Source organism: Curcuma longa, chromosome 13 (assembly GCF_044706935.1).
Source record: "Curcuma longa cultivar G26 ecotype Majalengka, Jawa Barat chromosome 13, ITB_CL_G26_1.1, whole genome shotgun sequence".
NCBI classification, from domain to species: Eukaryota; Viridiplantae; Streptophyta; class Magnoliopsida; order Zingiberales; family Zingiberaceae; genus Curcuma; species Curcuma longa.
The window spans coordinates 2,455,649-2,469,813 of NC_133873.1; the positions used below are offsets into that span (position 1 = coordinate 2,455,649).

Below are 14,165 nucleotides of genomic sequence, written 5' to 3' on the forward strand. Positions count from 1 at the left end.
GATGCGACCTCACATATGTATGATCTAGTAACCATGGTGGAAACCATGTCAAGAGTTTACTAACTATTTTATTTCACTAGTTTGGGTTATGCCAAGAGCAAGTGAAATTTAAGTACAAAATAAGAAAATTTCAATACTCATTGTGTAAATCGAGTGAGATCCAGTACGATTTTAAGAAATTTGAGTATAGTTGAGATGACACCCCCACCATGATGACTATGAGGCAACCTCACATGTACATGGTTTAGTAACCATATAGGAAAACATGTCAAGAGTGAGCTCACCATTACTTTTCCACTACTTTGAATTATTTTACTCTTGATGCGACCTCACATATATATGGTCTAGTAACCATGGTGAAAACCATGTCAAGAGTTTACTAACCATTTTTATTTCACTAGTTTGGGTTATGCTAAGAGCAAGTGAAATTTGAGTACAAAATAAGGAAATTTCAGTACTCATTGTGTAAATTACAGTATCAATCGAGTGAGATCCAGTATGATTTTAGAAGATTTGAGTATAGTGTTCAGATGAGACCTTCAGTATGATGATCATGAGGCAATCTCACATACATATGGATTGGTAACCATGTAGAAAAATATGTCAAGAGTGAGCTTACTATTATTATTTCACCACGAAGGAAATGCCAAGAGCAAGTGAAATTTGAGTTCAAAATAAAGAAATTTCAGTACTCATTGTGGAAATTACAGTATAAATCGAGTGAAATCCAATACTATTTTAAGAAATTTGAGTATAGTTGAGATGACACCCCCATCATGATGGCCAAAGACTTGGATTAGGTCTAATTAGAGTTGACGAAGGTTATCAATAGGTTTTAACCGAAACTCATTTTTGACCGAAATTTATTGATGGATCTAGACGATTTGAAATTCTGAAACCTGAACATAGAATGAAAGAGGGGAGTGTAGAGAAGGTAGGATGATGTGCAACTCTGATTCTAAACCTCCTACAAAAAGTTATGAATCTATATTAGTTGGCACAATGACTAAAGGATCAGGATACAATGGTGTTGGTTACGAAGGATCATAATAATTATGATGCTGATTTTTAAAGATCATCACTAATTTATTAGAGAAAATTACAATATTGTGGTGTTAATTTTGAAAGATCTATGGCGTTGTTGTTCAAAGATCAACACCACTATGTTGGAGAAATTATAATAAGGCAGTGTTGATTTCTATGAATCTAAAAATATTTTTTTTGAAAAACTTAGGTAAATTTTCAAAAATCAATGTATTGACCTCTTGGTCGCTTGGATCCATTCCAAGTATTTGGACACATAATTAAACGAGTCTGACCAAGGTAGTTGAAAAGTCAGGTCTCGGTCGACCAGGAGTGTTGGGATTGAGGCGTTCGCTAGAGGGGGTGAATAGCGATTTTCGATCTTTCTCTGCGAGATAGTTTGCGGAAGCAAATAATAATAAGAAAGAAAAAGATCAAACGCTAACCCAGTTATTTACTTGGTATCCACCTCAACGAGGTGACTAGTCCAAGGATCCACACACACCGCCGACGATTCCACTATGAAAAATCTCCTTTTCAAAGAGCACTTTAAAGGCGGAGAAACCTTTACAAATCGATCTCTTCCTTTCACAGGATGTTTAATGAAATTTTGAGGAAGAGGAATAGAGTTTACAAAGATTGGAGTTCGTGCAAGAATGCAAGAGAATGAATCGCTACTTCTCCAATCGTCAAACTGCGTTTTTATAGAATTTTGTACATCAGTCGACTACTCCAATGGCCAGTCGACTGATGGGCTTCAACAGCTCTTTAATCTGCATTTAATCCGCCAATTGTCGCCCCAACGGTATTCTGTCAGTCGACTGCTCCAGTGCCAGTCGACTGATCCACTCGACCAGATTTTCTATTAGCCGCCAGTCGACTGAAACTATAGTCCAGTTGACTAATACTTCTGAGTTCGCCATGTGTGTGCTTCTGATCAACTATCAGTCGACTGGATCACAATGTCAGTCGACTGACCAAGCTAAACCTCCCCTTTCAGCTTCTTCTTCAACTCTTAGCCTTGATGCAAACCTTCAAACACCTTCCACAAGCCTCGTGCCCTTCCTTGCACTAGCTTGAGACGTTTTCCTCAGCTTCGTCGTGCTAAGTCTTCCTTTGCCAAGAGGCCGCGCCTCCGGGACTTCACCTTTGCCAAGAGGTCGCGCCTCAGGGACTTCACCATTTGCCAAGAGGCCGTGCCTCCGGGACTTCACCATTTGCCAAGAGGCCGCACCTCTGGGACTTCACCTTTGCCAAGAGGCCATGCCTCCGGGACTTCACCATTTGCCAAGAGGTCGCGCCTCCGGGACTTCACCATTTGCCAAGTCTTCCAATCTAGACTTTCCTGTGAACTCAATTCACACATGTTAGATCACCAACATTGCATAACTTAAACTCATTTTAGCCAAACATTAAAATCCAATTCACTTGGGGCAAGATTGCACGAACAGGGAGTTGTTGGTGCAAGGAGCACTAGTCTGTCCTTAGAATTTTGATGTTTGACAATACATCTAGGTCTGATCTGTTTGACCAAGGATTGATCCAAATAAAACCTAATATTTGGCTGTGAGTGAAGTCTAGTTAAGTCAGTTTGATCAGAAGACTAGTGAGAAGTCCTAGTCAAGGAGAAGTCCTAGTTGAGGCTAGGCAGGGAAAGTCCTAGTTAGAAGCTAGGTAGAGGAAGTTCTAGCTGGAGGCTAGCCAAAGTAAGTTCGATCTAGAGGATTGGGCAAGGAAAACTTGATTCGGAGGACTAGGCAAGGAAGTCTTGATCTGGAGGATTGGGAAAGGAAGTCATGATTGAAGGTTGGACAAGGGAAAGTCCAAACAAGTCAAGGGTGACTAGATGTTTGGCAGGTGAGAAGTCTACTTATAAAAATGACTAATCCTAATTGGAGATTAGGCAAGGAAAAGTCCAAATAGGATGTTCGGCTAGTGAAAAGTCTACCTATGAAAGTGACTAGTCCTAACTGTAAGTTAGGCACGGGTAAGCCTAGTAGGTTTGACTTACAGGGTAAGACTTAGTTAAGTCTAGTAGATCAGACAGACTATAGGGAGACTTAGGTTGCTTGTTTGCTTATATGCTAATCTTACAAGAACCAGGAGTTGAAAGCAAGACTGAGGAAGCATAAGAAGAGCAAATAGAAACAGCTAAACCAAGCTCGAAAGTCAACTCAGGTCAAAATTGATTAACTGATTTTTAGCTCTCCTATTGAATCCGAGCACCTAGAATAGTCCAGATGGTCCAATGAGATCTAGGAATCCAGATTGGGTAGATCTAGGCACCTAGATTTGATCTAAACGCTTGGATGGTCCATGCACCTCTATGTGTTCCAAACGTCAAAATCAGGTGGAATTGACCTCGATAAAAAACTGATAGAACCAGGTCAGATCAGATCAGTTCTAAGCGCCCGGAAAGGAATCCAGGCACCCGAAAAGGTTTTTATATGGCCTATACGACTAGCACCAAGTGATATCTATTCTATGCCTCATTCTTCATACCATGGTGCTGTTGAATGCGAACGAAGTCAAGCTCGTGCGATCGGGGAAGGCCAATAAAAGGAGTCTCGAGATAAAGTCTTCATGATTCAATTCTTCTAGTTCACTACAAGTTTGCTCATACTCTTAATCGCTATGCTCTTCGGATGCAACTTTGGCAACGTGTTGTAACACTATGCCTAATCTTCCTAATTCAACAACACTAGCATAACTTTATTATTTTTTGTTGACATAGAATTATGTATTATTGCGTGCTTAATTTTTAGATTCTTTTTAAGGTTTCTCCACCTCTAGAATATTTTTAGAAAAGGAGTTAATCGAAATAAAATTCAATTTATTTAGTTGTGCGTCCTTATTATTTATGTGAAATTTTTTTCTGCTTAGACAAAGATATTGTTACCAATTTTATTGCATGCTTGAGTTAACTACTCATATTTATTTCGCTGCATTACTTTAGTAATTTCTATTGTAATTTCAAGCTCGTAAAATTTGTAATGCTATTGACTTTCCTCTAGCGTCGAATTCAATCCTACACATGCATGGTAGGACCTTTCATTGGTTTAAAGGAGGGGGGGGTCCTACCATAATTTATAGGTGCTCCCATTAGATAGTGAAGCCGCCATTGAACAAACCAAAAAATATTGAAGCCGCCCTTCATGGTGTTTTTCACGGAGAAATGTGCAGCATTACCATGTTAAATTACCTTGGGAGAAAAACTTAAAGTTCATGGAAATAAATAATGATAATAATGTGAATGTTAAATTATATATGACTAGCTAAATTATTTATGAAATTGTGTGAAAAATTAATAAATTTCAAGTGTCACTAGAATTGACCTCCAATTTACTAAGCTCCGAAGAAAAACAGAATTGTAGTAAGACTTTGTTTGTTTCATAAAAATTATTTTTTATTAAATTTTTTGAACTTGTGCAAGTCAAGAAGGTCGATGGGCATCTGGTCAATCTAGCCATGGCCAAAGGGATCCATCAGATCCTTTAGGTTGATCAGGTAACGGGATGGCTAAGTCCAGACCAACGAAGTCAATAGGATTGATTAGGCCAATTAACAAGTAAAGATGGCATGTTTTTAAGGGTCAGATCGTCCAAGTGACTTCTTAGGTTAGGATGATCCAACCGATGTAGAATGAGCAAAACGTACAACCATTGGGCATACCTTGTTGGGTCAAATTGGGAAAATAATCTTTTCACTACAAGAAAAAAGCTAATAGACAACACTAGAAAGACAACGCTTTTTGTCAAAAGTGTTGTCAATTTTTATTTAACAATGTTTTTAGTCAAAAACGTTATCTTTTAAAAATCAAAGATAATATTTTTTCAGAAAGCATTGTCTATTAGCACTTTTTTTGTGTCAAAGACAATGTTTTTTCAGAAAGTGTTGTTTATTAATGCTTTTTTTCGGGTCAACGACAATGGTTTTTTAAAAAGTATTATCATTGAGGATTTCTTATTAGCGCTTCTTTTCGTGCGGTCCACGACCTACTTCGAGTATTTCGCCATGCACCTTTTGCTCCTCATGCCTCTCCTCTTCTCCCGACCCCTCTCGCCACCTTGTGCTCCTTGTGCCTCTTCCTCTCTCGTCACTCCGCCCAGCTTATCCTCTCCGAATCCCTATCCCGATGCGTATAACACACATGCACCCGCTTCCTCTCCTCTCCACTCCCCCTCCTCAGTCCTCGTTGCTCTATCGAACGGTCATGTCCTTTCCCTCCTCGATTTTCGGTCATACTTTCACTAGATCCATGAACTATCTCTCTTCCCGTGGTGATGGCCTACATGAGCACCACCACCACTACGCCGACCGACGATCGCGAGCTCTCCCAGCCTCCCTCCGATGGCATCTCTAACCTACACTTCTCCAACCACAGCGACCTCCTCCTCGTGTCCTCGTGGGATAAGGTCAGCATACGTAACTCACCTGCGATTCCCATTGCTCCGCACCCACCAACATAAAGAAAACCCTAATCCAAAATAAAACCCTAACCCTTCCGTGTTTCGCTTTTTTTTTAGGTTTCCACTATTTTTTGGGTTTTCACCGAAGCTCACTACACTAAGGCATGCACGGCACTCCAAGGTGGTGGAGGAGCTCGACGACATCTTCTTCAGTTGGATGATGGAGGCACTTTTGGCGAAGAAGCTGGATCGGGAGTCACGGGGGCGACAGCTGCGTGGAAGGATCATGCTCGCCATGTTCATAGATCTGAAGCAAGGAGCAGCGGAGAGGAATCCGTGCACACCTGCTTCGAAGAGGATGGATCGGGCGATGGAAGTGGCGTCGACGGGATCCAGCGCAGAGAGGTAAGCCTGGGACCAAGGTGATTGGGTGTTCAATCTACTTTCTAATTAATGATTGCTTGGCCATGCCTTATTAAAATTGTCACATGGAAAGGTTTAAGGTGCCTGAACATTGATACTTAGGACTTTATCTTGCCTTTAAATGGATTTTCCTTACACCCACTTAATCTGGTGTTGTGTTGACAGTTTAATATAGTATAAATTATAAAAAAAACCCATTATATAAGCATGGTCGTTTTAAAGCCAGTTTGATTGTTTCTAGTTTATACAAAATGATTTCCAATGAATTCTTTTATATATCAGTCGATCCCTGAGGTCAAGTGGGCACAGCGTATTGATAAGGTCTACATCACTGTACAATTGCCTGATGCAAGAGACGTGAAAGTAAATCTAGAACTTGATGGCATTTTCACTTTCTCTGCCATAGCTGGTGCTGCAAGCAACTTTTATGAATTAAAATTGGAACTATTTGATAAAGTAAATAAAGAGGTAATGTTTTTATTTTCTGCTTGATCTATTGATATTTTCTTGTTTCCCATCTCTTCTCACTTGGATTAGTTACCTTCCAGGAAAGCAAAATTAATGTAGGTGTCAGGTCTATCTTTGTGTCATTGAAAAAGCAGAGCAGTGGTGGAAGAAACTAATAGGTGGTACTCCTCACTATGTGAAAGTTGATTGGGATAAGTGGGTTGATGAAGATAATGATGGTATATTCCTCTGTGCTATTTTGTATGTTATGTTTTTTTTTTTAAATGGTACTACCATATGCTTGTTTTCCCATCATAGTGTGAGTGTTGAGTGTTTACATGCAGGCCATGCATATATTTTTCCATCATACAGGCTTGCAAAATGCATAACTTGGAGATTTATGATGTCAAATTTTAAGATCATTTTGTTGGAATGATCAGATAGTGATGTTACCAACCCAACTTCCTTCGAAGGAAGTCACTTTTTAGTGTAGAATATTCTCTATTTTATCTGTATGGTTTAATAGCATAAAAATGTATAATCAGCAAAAGGTACCTGGATGCATGAATTCAATTTGAACACATTTTCTTTTTTTTTTTTTATTTCATCCATATTTGAATTATTATTTTCTATAATCATATCAATTTTATGTTTGTGTAAAACTAGTAAATTATGAAATTTTCAAATGTCTCCACAAACAAAGATTGATGGCAACAACAAGCATTTACTGCACATAATGATGTTCATTATGCCATTTATTAGTCATTCATATTGTGTTATGGTTACATTTCATTAAGGAATAGGGCTTATTTTTTGCTTTTCTTTCTGAGTGACTCAATTTCTTTCCAAATGCTTTTGTCTTGCTACTCTAGAATATTTCAAGTAGATAATTTCACAATATCAGTAGAATTTGAACTTGTCACTTTTTGATATAATGTCTGGAGAAATTAATTACCTTCTATTGATGATATTTAGATTTCACCACTATCCTCAATATACCAAATAGGAAGTATTGTCCATGCTATTACTAACATGCAACTAAAACCTTTATGGTTATATCTTAGCTTAGTTCTTATTGGGTTTTTTTTTTTTAATTTGGAAGACATGTATGCCAACAAAATTAGAGCTAATGCAATCTGAACTACGAACATTAGCTTACCCACTTATAGCCCTTGTTTGTTTGGCACCTCAATTCTTATTTGTTTATGCTATTTTTAAAACATTCTTCTTCAATATTTTTGAAGCATATTGTCCTGGTAGATGCACATGATACACTTGTAAATATAGATGTTACTTATATATTCTATATTTCAAATTGAAGGGACAAAAGAGGATGTGATTACAACAACACTTGAGACGGGAGAAAAAGCTGGGCGTGTGAGGGGCATTGGATCGAGGTCATATCACTCTAACAATATATTTCAAAGTTGGTAGAAGCATATTATGTAATTAAGTCTATGTAATGTATTATAAGTAGTTCACATATCAGACAATGGTTTTGTAATAGACAATGGTTTTGTATATGGAAGTCATTTGGTAAATATAATAGACAATGATTTTGTATATGAAAAATATAATGATTTTTATTTATTGCTAAAAATATTTATTTCATTTCAAAAGACAATGCTTTCATTTCAAAAAGACAACGCTATTAAACATTGCAAAATCAAGCAGTCTGGAATTAAAATACAATGTTTTTTATTCGTTACAGAAGTGTTGTCAATGTTAACAAAGACAACACATAAGAAGCGTTGTCTTTGAGAGACCCCTTTTACAAAAGATGATTTTACAATGCTTTTTCTGCCAAATAGACAACGTATTAAAAGCGTTGTCTATTAGCTTTTTCTTGTAATGCGGTGTGTCAGGGGAGACCAGATAGAAGCCAGAAAGTGTTATGTGGAGATAATACGATCTAGCATCCGCAAGACCTAAAGAACTCAGGGAGATGAGGTACAAGTTGTCCAGTAGATACTCATGTCCCGACCATCCGATGGGCAGAAAGAAGTATAGAGTGTACTCGAATAACTAGAAAGAACAGTCAGATTGCTATCGACCTCCCTTTCGAGTTGAAGCAAGAGCTGATCATCTATCTTTCTCGCCATAAAGATGTCTTCGCTTAGTCGGCCAAAGAAGTCATCAGCATATCCCCCACTATAATGGAGAACTAATTAACTCAACACAGCCCCCAAAACTTGATCAGTTAGACAAAAGAAGTGACACTTTGGGTCCGAGCAAGACAAGATAATCCAAGCTGAGATTACCAAGTTATTGAAAGTCGGACACATTCAGAAAGTTAAATTCCCGAACTGACTAGAAAATGTGGTCTTGGTGTCCAAATCGGGAGGCAAATGGCGGATCTATGTGGACTTTCGAGACCTTAACAAAGTTGCCCGAAGGATTATTATCTCCTTCCCTGAATCGACCAACTTGTAGACTTAACTTCCGATTGCGAACTCATCTATATGTTGGATGCATACCAAAGCTATCATCAAGTTCCTCTAGTAGTTGAGGATCAAAAAAATATCAGTTTCATCACTTTAGATGGCACCTTCTGTTATAATATTATGTTGTTTAGATTAAAGAATGCAGGTGTGACATATCAATGGTTGATGAACTAAGTCTTCAAACACCAAGTCAGGAGGAACATTGGAGTGTACGTGGATGATATCCTGATTAAGACTGCTAAAGCTGAGAAATTGATCAGTGATATCGAGGGAACTTACGGCAAGTTGCAAAGATACAGCTGATAACTGGCTATTTGACCGGATAGATTAAGGTTATTTTGGACCGGCTAAACCATATTTTATGGCATAAATTGGGCTTTTAATGTATTCTTTGTCTTTGATGAAATTTTAATCTTCATTCTATTTTTCTTATTATTTTGAGGTAATTATGGACATTAATTTGTGGTATGTAATTTTTCAGGAAATTAGGATGAAGATAATCATATTTGGAGGATCAAATTGGAAGAAAAATCAACTTGGCTCAGCTTGGGTTCAACTCATCTTCAAAATGGTTCAATCAAGATTTGAATTGGGCTCAAAATTTATTTCAATCAGCTCTAGCCATTTCAAATCCAAATCAAAGCCCAATCCAGCAGGCCCAAATTGAAATTGATTCAATAGTCGGTTCAATTGCAAAATCACCGGTTCACTCCATTTGATTTCAGCCCAAATTCAGTTCAAACCAATTCAAATCTGGTTCAAGTCAATAAACCCGGCTTGGTCAATTGCAGCGTCGGTTCATCACGCAGTTAAAAGGGGAAGTTTAGGGTTAGCGCAAGCGAGCTCGGTCCGATAGTTTCTCCTCCTCCTTCTCGCGACGCCTTTCTTCTTCTTCACTGAGCTCCCGTCGCGATTCCATCGCCCACCGTCGCCCATCTCCGTCGCCCTTCCCCTTCATCCTTCGTCTCCGATCAGCACGGGTCAGAGGTGGCCGGAGCTGTGGTGGACGAGCGCCAAGCATCCGCCCTTCCTCTGTCGTTCGTCTCCGTTGCTGTGAGCGGAGTGCCCATTTGCGGTGGCCGGCGACAGCACACTCCTCCTCCGTTCATCCTCACTGTCACCGGAAAAAGGTAAGGTTAGGAGTTTAATTCCTTTGTTACTGATTTTTGTCTGTGGTTTGCAGCAGGGGTCAGCGGCAAAGGGATACGTCCTAGCTTCATCTTCTCCGATCGTTTCTCGTCGTGAACGGAGTGCCCGGCGAGCCATTGTCCCTTTGGCGTGACTCCACCGGTGCTATGCCCTCTGTTCTAAGCTGGTCCGGGGACACCATCCTTCCGCGTCATTACCCTTGTTTCTTCCTTCCTTCGGTTGGTACCGGTGCCAATTGAAAGGGAAGTTGATTCACCTCTAACCCTATCTCAAACTTAATCACACCATCTGTTTCCTTAGCTGAAGATCTGTTTTCCCTATTTTTTGTTAACTATGAATCAAAACCCCCATGGAACATTGTAAATACGTTTTAATATTTAACCTCTAATCCTAATCCTTAATTCTGATTTCTAATCCTAATTCTTAACAATTGTTTTAACCCTAAGCCTAATCTTAGCATTAACTTTAGTTTAATTGGTTTCTTCTTCACCTATGTTAGTTACTGACTTGATTTAGATAAACCTAATTGATGTTGTACTTTTAGTCATACTGATGAGGTTTGGATAAGAGAAAGAATGGTTCTGTGAGCAATAAAGTTGAGCTGCTGATCATGATTGTTTGGTGTATGTTGATCTTGTGATTTAGAGTTGAACTCATGTTGTTTATTGAACTTGTGTAATCAAAGATTGATAGTAAGTTGTATGGAATGTTGTGATGTATAATATGTTGTTGTTGTGTTGTAGGATTGTTTGTTGTGGGTCTTGTAATTTTATTTTGGGTATTAGATTTGTATGATACATGACTTGTAGTGTTGTAAGATTGTAAACATTGTAAAGGTGTAATCGGTGGTAGGTTAGTATGATTTTGATTCATGTTGTATGGTGATCTATTGTTATTGTGTATGATTTAGTTGTTGTATGAATTTGTATGGTGGATACTTGTTTGTATAGTCCATGTAGGTTGAGTAGTTTGTGTCATGTAAATAAAAGCATGTTGTATGTTACATTTGTTGTGAAAATGACATGTTGTATGTTGTATATTAAGATTGTATGAATAAAATTCATTTGATAAGTTATGACTTTTGTGAATGAAACAAGTTGGTTGAATAATTGCATGCTTGATAGATGAATTTTGAATGTTATGAATTGAATAACGGACATGTCCTTGTTTTGTATAGATGTTGTAATTTATGTGCAATAGAATTTAACAGTGTAACTAGGACTGTATACTTAGGATTCTTCTATTAATTATAGATTAAATTTGATTTTCATTTGTCAATTTGATGAATAAAGTTGAAATAATAAAACTCTGTACCATAGGTCTAGAACAACTTCCATCATTGAGTCCGAGAGACGACCTGGACCTCTCTGTACTATTTAAGACGATAATAAAGAGGTTTGGTAAATAAATAAATAATTAATTTTGATGGGTGTAAGTTCTCAAGCTGAGAACTTGATCAGTGATATCGAGGAAACTTACGGCAAGTTGCAAAGATACAGCCTGAAGCTGAACCCAAGTAAGTGTCTATTCGGTATCAAGAGTGGTCGTTTTTTGAGGTACATTATTACTAAATGATGAATCGATACCTCATCTCCAACTCGTCCTCGATCGCTGATCTCATCTGTACCTCGGCCTCAGGCATCGACCTCATCCCCAGCTAGGCCTCAAGCACCGACCTCATCTCCAACTCAACCTCGGATGTCGACCTCATCTCCAACTCAACCTCGGGCGCTGATCACATCTCCAACTCGGCCTCGAGCAGCGACCTCATCCCCAGCTCAACCTCAGCGATTGACCTCAGCCTTTGACTTCATCCACCCTCGAGGCCACTCAGTATCAACCTCAGCTTCCTCCTACTAAGAGGTAACACGATCGCTTCATCTATAGGATCATTTCTTCTGGATGACGCGGATGGCAGAAGTGGATATTTTAGAACATGCCATAAACGGAGATGGACATTTCAGAATCTATCATAAATGGTAGTGCATATTTTGGAACATACCATAAACGAATGTGCACGTTCTTGAGAATAAACACATTGATAGCTCATTAAAAGGTTGTCCACCTCATGGATATAGGTACGTGCACATACAAACCTTAATTTTCCTTAATCACTTCTTTTGTAAAAAAATCCTAACTTGAGCATCGAAGTGGCCTATTGGGATCTCTCCTCGGCGCCATTCTAATCCACTTTTGGAGTGTGTTTTAGGTTCTTTTATCCTCCTTAGCGATGATCTTCAGAGAGCATACATGTCAGCTTGTTCGATGACTGATGGCTTAATTATCTATGGTATTTGGTTGGAACACTCATCTATTTAATGTAGCCAAGGATGTGAACCCTTATATAAGGCTCCTCTTTTGGTAGAAGAAAGAGACACACAGAGATGCAGAGCAACAAGTGCAAAAACTCCATCCACTTCATTCCCCCTTCTCCTCCTCCCAACCGAGTGTCCCGCTTGGTGGTTCTTCAGTGATAGTGCTTAAGTACATGCTCGGCTCGCCATGAACAATCAATGCTTGGTTGTCTACATGGTCATGCCATTGTATCCTAAGAAACAAACGTCCAACATGACTTCAAAGCATCGCCGGAGGGGACAAACCTATGTTAAACACAAGCCTTAGTAGTGCTTGACTTTTCTCTTGCTCGACAGTCTTGCCTCCCGTTCCAATAGCCTTGCTTCTTGCTTGGCATCCCACTCTGCTCGGTGATTTTGGTTACCCACTCGACACCTCTCTACTTGGCCCTCCAATGTGGCAGTTCGGCACTGTTAGGATCGGTTGGTTCGCTAGAGGGTTAAGGTTTTAGGGTTCGACGACCTCGGGACTGGTGGTCGACCTCATCGGCGTTGGACCCAACCTTGGCTAGCTCGCCAACATTGGGGGCGGCCTTGGAGAGCTCACCAGCATTGGGCCCGGCCTAGTTGAGCTCGACAGGTTCGGGGCTGACTTGGTCGAGCTCGGCAAGTTCGGGGCTGACCTGGTTGAGCTCGCCGGGGTCGAGCCCGACCTGGCTGAGCTCGTCGGCATTGGGCCTAGCCTGGCCGAACTCGTCGACGTCGGGACTGGGCTGGCCTAGCTCGCCGACGTCGAATCCAGCCTTTGGTGAGCTCGCTGGTGTTGAATTCGGCCTGTCTAAGCTTGTAGGCATCGGGGTCAGTGTGATTAAGCTGGTCGGGGTCGACCTCGACCTGGCCGAGTTCGTCACCGTCTGTTCAGGCCTAACTGAGATCGCCGACATCGAGCTAAGCTTGGCCAAGTTCATTGACATTTGTGCTGGCCTAGTCGAGCTCGGCAACGTCAGACCAGGCCTGGGCAAGCTCGCTGGGCCTGGCCTGAATATGTCAATTGTGCATGTTGAATAGGATTGTAAGGTTTAGAGTTTTTAAAACGTAATTTATTTGTGCTTGTTTAAATATGCAATTCCTTTGTTCGCAGTTGTCTGAGAGATGTCATTCCAATACTCCGACCTTATTCTTCTATTAGTATTGTAAGTGATATTTTTTTTCTGTCATTTATATTATATGTTTCTATATTGTTTGTATTGATAAGCCAGGTGTATTATATCAACACTAGATGTTTTTTCTTGCTTTTATATTGATACTAGATGATTGTAATAATGTTATAAAGTTTATTTTTTATTTTGAATTATATGATTGATGTATGATTCTGAGTGCACAATACCAAAGTAGAATATATATATATATTTAAAATAACTTGCCGACCACGAGGTCGTCCTCCCCATACAACCTAATTAATCCTTTCACGATTAAATTTTATAGAATAGTAGAATCCTTTCATTATTATAATGCAACAACATTATAATAAGTATTATTAGAAATTTATTTGATATACAAATTTATTGGACTTATAAATTTAGAGGACTTACAAATTTAAAAATGTTAATATTAATTATTATTTAGTAGACTTACAACATTAACACAACTAGAAATGGTTAACTTTATCGATAACAAAAATACATCGTGTATGTTCTAGTTATGTAATTAAACTTAATATAACTTGACCACATAGTAGTAAGTGGCTGCGATATCGTACTTTATTGATAGTAATAAGTCTAAGTGCTTTAGAATTTATTTAAACTACTTGCAAATTTATTTTAGCATATTATTTGTATTCAATGGAAATTTAATTTTGCAATCTTTATAATGTATATGAATAAAACTTGGATGTACAATAGATTAGATAATGAATTTATCCGAGCTAAATTTTATGTTGGAGTTGAAAAGTTTGTGAACTTTGCTAAGAGTCATCT

The 14,165-nt window shown here is 39.0% G+C and overlaps 1 long non-coding RNA gene across 1 annotated transcript; it reads left to right on the forward strand.

Moving 5' to 3' along the window:
* The first annotated feature begins 6,236 nt into the window (after nt 1–6,236).
* LOC141844110 (uncharacterized) lies at nt 6,237–7,780 on the forward strand. Its single transcript, XR_012603108.1, has 3 exons — nt 6,237–6,323; nt 6,404–6,541; nt 7,624–7,780. It is a non-coding gene; the product is annotated as an uncharacterized LOC141844110 (long non-coding RNA).
* The last annotated feature ends 6,385 nt before the right edge of the window (nt 7,781–14,165 follow it).